Source organism: Austrofundulus limnaeus, unplaced genomic scaffold (assembly GCF_001266775.1).
Source record: "Austrofundulus limnaeus strain Quisiro unplaced genomic scaffold, Austrofundulus_limnaeus-1.0 Scaffold496, whole genome shotgun sequence".
In the NCBI taxonomy this organism is placed as follows: domain Eukaryota; kingdom Metazoa; phylum Chordata; class Actinopteri; order Cyprinodontiformes; family Rivulidae; genus Austrofundulus; species Austrofundulus limnaeus.
In genome coordinates, this window is record NW_013952898.1 from 103,550 (window position 1) to 110,500 (window position 6,951).

At 38.7% G+C, this 6,951-nt stretch overlaps 1 protein-coding gene across 1 annotated transcript in view; it reads left to right on the forward strand.

Moving 5' to 3' along the window:
* The window catches only part of LOC106530164 (membrane-associated guanylate kinase, WW and PDZ domain-containing protein 3), a gene marked incomplete in the record, with an annotated part of 125,785 nt that overhangs the window by 2,510 nt on the left and 116,324 nt on the right, over window positions 1–6,951 (forward strand).

Below are 6,951 nucleotides of genomic sequence, written 5' to 3' on the forward strand. Positions count from 1 at the left end.
TATATACACAGTATATATTTTTTTACACAAAACTACGCATGGCTTTCTTGTTCAACGGAGGATCTTCCTTCCATCTCTCCGTCATCACAGAGCTCTGTTTCTGTCCATGCTCTGAATTCTAACATGTCATCTTCATCTGTGTCTGACTCATATTTTTTTCTAATGATTTGTCTCCCTCCTCCTTCACGTTCACAGATGTCCTCATGCAGGACGGCATAGAGCTGCTGCTCTGCTGTGGCTGAACGACCAACAATATGAAATAGGCTTGTTTGGGTGAAACTGCTTAGTGACAGAAGTCAGTGCAATAAATTACAACATGTAGACTCATCAGACGGTGACTGACTGTCGTGGTCAAAATTTAACACTAACGAGGTGGGTGTGTGTGTGTGGAGTGGGATGGGGTTAATTAGGGGGTAAATAGGGAGACCCTGAAAACCCAAATGTGGGACTAAAAAATATTCTTATGAGGGATAATGACACTTCATCGATGCATTACAACTTTAATACTTTTATTAATCCCATATTGTGTTAATTATTTTCTGCTTGGCTGTTAGTGCACAACAATGGTTTTTTTAAGGAAGGAGCAGAATAGCTGGCATTTTAGACTGAGCTGCACCTAAACRCTGCTGATCTCTGCTGCTGTTATCTGTCCGTCCACAGACTGACAGGCAGATTTCTGAGCTGTTGCTTCATGTCCCCTTCAGGAAAAACTGAAAAAGAGTTTTCAGGGTTCCCACGGGTCCTTGAAATCCTTGAAAGTATGTGTATTTGAAAAAAAAAAAAGAAGAAGAACTCAAAGCCCTGGAAAGTTTTTGAAAACAGCCAAAAATGACACTTGTCTTTCAAAGTCCTTGGATGTTTTTTGGGGTTTGAAATTTGTGGATTGAAGTTGTCTATTGACTGATTTTCATCATTTGTAAAATTGAGAGAGAAAACAACTTGTATTTGTTGCATTGGATGATACAGGATTAAACTGATGTGGCGATCAACAAATAATGTGAACCAGAGCCATAGTTTTACACAACCAGAGCAGAGTAGGGCGGGTCCTTGTTTCTGAGTCCTGGTGAAAAAGCACCACAACTTCTCCTGTCCTCACCGAGCAGCAGCATCCGGACGTGTTCACGTCCGACTGCATCCCCTCCTCCCGCTCTGTGCCGCCGAACCTCCYGGGACTTTTTAGAATTTAAAATCTAACAATAAATTCTGTGCCTGTCTGTGGCTTAGACAGCAAGATTGTACCTTTACCCCCTGTGCACCTCCCTCACTGCTCCGGCTAAAGTGCACGAATCATGTCAACCAGAGAAAAATCTTAAATGTAGCACTTRGATTTAGTTACTACATCTGCTGTAAAGGTCCCTGATGGTTTTATTTGACTCGTGTCTTGTTCATTACAAATACAGTAGACAATCTACCCTTTAGGCCTATGTATTATATTTCATTCTAATAGATAAATATATAGAAACATGCTGGGTAAAACCATAGTTTATATGTAAACTACAAAATAAATTTAACAAAATTCTGATTAGTGAAAGTGGTTTTGTAGTCGAAGTTGTATTTTCTATTTCTGTGTGCAGAAATTGTGCTGTTTTCAATATTTTGTAATATCAGACATCTTGGTATCAGCTCTCAGTGATTGTTGTTGATCCCATTWATCCCATCCCTATGAATGTTTYCTGTCACACTGGCTCTGTGCAGAAGTAGACCATGGTTTTATTTTGAAGCTAATCTACATGGAAAATCTGTGTGTACATGTGTAATCTGTGATTTAAAAAGTAGTTGTAGTTTATTTAGTACTAACACCAGTGACATCAGTTTCTTAAACAAGTTTTTGTTCTTTGGTAAGGAGATTTACACTTCMGTTTTACTCACATTGTTCTATAATTTTTTGTAACTTTTATCAGGTACAGATGATTTAGTCTGGTTACTCAGGTTTATGAAGGTAACTTGTTCTGTGGGTTTCTCGGCTGCTGTTAGGTGTTAAATGGTGCAGAGGATGTGTTGTAAAAAAAGTTGAACAATGTAGTAAAAACTAACTCATGGCCTCTGGTTAGGGCTGGGTGGTATGACCTCAAATTCATATCATGGTATAAATTGAATCCCTTCATGGTAACGGTATATATYGCGGTAGAAAATTATCATAAAAAGCAAAGATAATGTAATTTTTAGAGCATTTATTGTGCAGAAAACTGTAATCATAATCAAACCCAGCATTTTTGCTGTAGTGCAAATGAACATAACAGAAGTACAAAAGAATGTTTTATATATGTATACTGCAAAACGGTTTCAACAACAAAAACATTTCTCAAATTTTCAACAATATCAAAATAAAGATGTTATAACCAGTACTTCAAGTAAAATTAGTAATTTAGACATAAAAAAAATTCAATGTTGCCTAAAATGTTATAGTGTGACAGGACCTTAAGTGGCTTAAGCTGCACATAGTCCTGTCATAAAACAATTTCAAGTAACTGTGGTGAAGCCAAATAAATGTAACATTGCCTACCATACCTTGCCTTTGCCTGCTGAACTTGCTGCTGCTCTGTTGCGCTCTCATCGTCATCTTCATCATCATCATCATCATCATCATCATCATCATCAGAGCAGAAGCCGACTTTAGGCTACATTAGCAAGATGGATTTATGACTGAACGGACTTCCACATCTTTTTTTTATCATCTTTTATCAAAACAAGTTTATTTCTCCGACAACTTGGGTGTGAAAAAACTACAGTTGTTAAAGCTTCGCTCTGCGTGACGTGCATTGACAGTGGGGTTGTGGGTGGCAAAAGAAATGGTCCCGACGTAACTTTCTGCAGCGGGTCGGGGAAATTTTGAGGGTTTATTCTCTCTTTACATGTTTTAAATCACTATAACTTCTTCATTATATTTCAAACTCCTTCTCAGTTGTCTCTGCATTCACAGCCCTGTTGACACAGGTGTGATGACGTAACTGACGACAGGACGGTATAGGAATACTATGAAGCATTCACACAATGAATGCTATGAAGCATTCACACAACTAACTGTGGTAAATGAAAAAAAATCTTATTGGAAAGATAGCGTTAGCCTTGCTGTTGTATTGGAACCACTATTCTACATCATGATAGAAACAGGTGCAAAGGTTTTCTGTGCAGAACCTCAACCACATCTACTACTAATCTTTGTCCAACAGGCTTGACCACTTTGAGAACAAGTGATTCTTGCTTTGCATTGAAAAGGTGAATAAAGGACGGCTGAGTGTAAGGTAGTATTTATTGGTACATGGAGAGAGAGGATAGAGGATGGAGGACGGTTGGAAACTGGCATATATCGTAAGCCCACCCACACAGACCAATATTTGCGTTTTGACTCCCACCACCCACTGGAACACAAGTTAGGAGTGATCAGGACTCTGTACCACAGAGCAGACAGTGTCCCTACAAACCCAGGAGCCAGGGAGAAAGAGAAATCACACACATGACAGGCCCTGGAGCAGTGTGGTTATCCTGACTGGGCTTTCCTGAAAGCAGACAGGAAACACAGACAGGACTCCATGCAACCTTCAGGTGAAAATGAAGACCCCAAACCCAGACCCAAACCAGTGGTTATTCCCTATGTTACGGGTGTTTCGGAGAAACTGAGACATTTATTTTCTAAACATGATGTCCCAGTGGCTTTCAAACCCCAAAACACATTACGGCAAAGGCTGGTTCACCCCAAAGATCTGGTGCCCCGGCACAAACAGAGCAATGTTGTATATGCTGTTAAGTGCCAGGAGGACTACGACCAGTTATACATCGGGGAAACAAAGCAACCACTGTTCAAAAGAATGTCCCAACACAGACGAGCTACGTCTAATGGCCAGAACTCTGCAGTTTTCACTCATTTACAGGTCAGCGGTCACTCTTTCAGAGATGAGGATGTTCTCATTCTTGATAGAGAGGAATGTTGGTTTGAGAGAGGAGTAAAAGAAGCCATTTTTGTGAAGAAAGACCGTCCATCATTAAACAGAGGTGGAGGCCTCTGTTTTCAGTTGTCCCCCTCCTACAGCGCGGCCATTGCCAGTATCACTCCACCCCCTGTTAACAATAGGTGTTAATTAGGCGTCAACGATAGCCATGTGATGTATCAGTCACACGGAGGCAGGGCTTAAAAGCCTGATTTTTGCCTGAAACTCTCAGACTGAAGAAGTGTCTTGGAGAAGAGAYGAAACGTTTCATTAGAGAAGAACCCGTCCAGAAGACCTATACAATTTTTTTTCTTTTAGAGAGAGGATAGGTTTTCCAGCATGGTCAATTCTTCTTCAAATTCTTAATGACCAAGCCACACCAGTGTGAACAGACCTTGTTGTTACAATGCCACCACAATAATAAATCACTAATACCTTGCTACAAAAGATATGTGCACGCTCAATCCCCCTGTGACTTATCCTGCTCAGCATAACAGGGACTGGGCTGTAAGTTAACTTTTCTAGGTTGTAGCACTGGTGCTACAGAGGTAGTTGGCATAGAACAAAAAGTTATAGCACCTTCTTAAAATGTCTATTAGACTCTCTGAAAACCAAAGGCAGGAATTGTAGGAAGTGTTGTACCTCGGAGTAATAAGAAACGGAGGCTGCTGCATTTTTTGAGGTCAGTGCTTAACAGTCTAAACATTGAAACRTTAGGTGGTCATTTTTCTACATTTTAACAGTTAAATTGTGTCATCTCAACTTTTTTTTCTCCCCCGAAATAGAGATCAACACTTTATATGTTTGCTGTCAGAGCTGTAATCTCACATTTTTTGTGTAGCCAGGGCTTCACAGTGCCACTCTGATCTCAGAGAGGCATGCCTCTGGTTCTTTGCTTGTTTTTCTCCTTATTCTTAACGAGTTWTCTTCTTCATTCACTACCTGGGTCACATCATCAGTCTTGAAATTAATTGACCTTTTACAGAAGTTTTTACTAAACTCAGTCAATGATGAGAGCAGTCCTGAATAATGTGGACTTTGACTTTAAAAGACGAAAAGTAATAAATTTTGTATTGAAAAGGAAGGGTTTCCAATTTCATTTGGGATTCCACCCATATAATAAAGCTTGACTGACAGCCATGTCTTTGTTGTTGTCCCTGTCACATTCTGTTTTGTGTGTGTGTATGTGTGTGTTTCAGCATATTGCAGATTTTCACCCATCGTTCCTTCTTAGTGGTGGCTTTCCCAACTCCTTCCCAAACTTGTCACGATTCCTTGCCCTTTGCCTTTTCAACCTGTCAATAAATGTAAGCTCATGGGCCTGCTTGAAGTCTCTTAGGCAGCAGCATTTATTGGGGATACTAAAGTCTACCTCTTTGACTGCCTTTATTCATATGTCCCAGTGTGACCCTCTCGTTTGACTTCTTAAACAGCGTGGGAATGGAATGTTGGATTACGTAAAGTTGAAGATACTGTAGGATTTTATGAAGCCAAACTAGTTTTAACTAGTTGGACATTGTTGTTTTGTTTACTTCTCTGTTGGGTTTACTATTTTGTCTGAAAAAGATGGTAAAACAGTACAGACTGACTTTGTTATCAAATACCAACTCATTCTCATTGTCAGTAAAGAAATCTTGTCTGAAATGACAAAGGAGGTTCTGTCGATTGACTTGGAACTGAACATGTTCAACTGAACATAGTGYTTAGTAAGTGACAGGTTTATTGGCTGATATTCAGGGACGGACTAGCGCTACAAAACAGCCCTGGACTTTGACTCGGCCGGCCCACAACARTCGGAATGTGGAATTTGTCAATGCCTGGCACAGCCTCTCAAATTTCCCCCTCACCTTCTCAGTCCCATCCTATTTGCAATTTTACAGCTATTAATATTTCTTTTACAAAAGTGCTACTACTATGCATGTCTTTGCTGCTATTCATGGGCATCATGGGAATCAGAAGCATTGTAATGTGTGTGAAGGGCACACTGGCCCCACCCCGCCCCCAGGAAATTTTGATTGAAGTATGTTGTTTCTTGCATTCTGGTGTATTTTAACAGGTTGTTAAATACTGTATGTTTTACCTGCATAAATGAACTCCTGATTTCATAACTCCTTTAGAAACTAGTCCATATATGAATCAGTCTGTTTTTAAAGTCACTGCTGTGTCTGAGATGAAAATGAATGTGACAAATAGTCACAAATGGGTTTAGAGTTCGATTTTGCCTTTTATTTTGTTTATTCTTGATTTAGTTTTATTTGTAACACATGGCACTCTGTCAAGCAATGATGACACTCAACTACATGTTTAAAAATAAGAATATTAATAATTTTACCCCAAAAAAGTTGTAATTATGATAACCACCAAAATTTTATTTTTTTCTGTTTTAGTGATACTCGTAACCAAAACTGACATGACATCATGCAACCTACAAATAAAAATACAAATCAGATTTTATGAGATTATTAAATAAGCAGCTTTTCATAAAAATCAAAGCAATTATTAAGGAACAAAAACCAAGATACCTGGCACTTTTTTATTTTGTGGTGGTTCTGCTTCACTTTCCTACTTCCTCTCCAGTAAAAATATTACTCTCCTCTTGAGCTGGTTTAGGCAAGGTTTTATTAAACAGTGTGTAAGTTGTGTGAATAAAAACAATACTTACTGTAAGTTTGTCATATAAAAATAAAAGCACAGCAACAGATTGACAGCTTGGACTGCAACACATTTATTTGTTGATATGCTTTTATCTTTATGAGATACTTGGAGTGAATATTTCAATTTTAAAAGTATTTATAGAGGATAGTTGGATTTTTTAATTATTTGCTGCTGCTTTTATGATTATAGTCTTTATTACGACTGTCATATTTGTTTGTAGCTAAGCAGTCAAGACTAAATCTTTTATTGCCTAAATGGGAACCCTGCACCAACCTAATAGTCTTAAAAAACATACTGCAGGTAAAATAAATATTGAACACGTCATCATTTTTCTCAGTAAATATATTACTAGAGGTGCTAATGACATGAA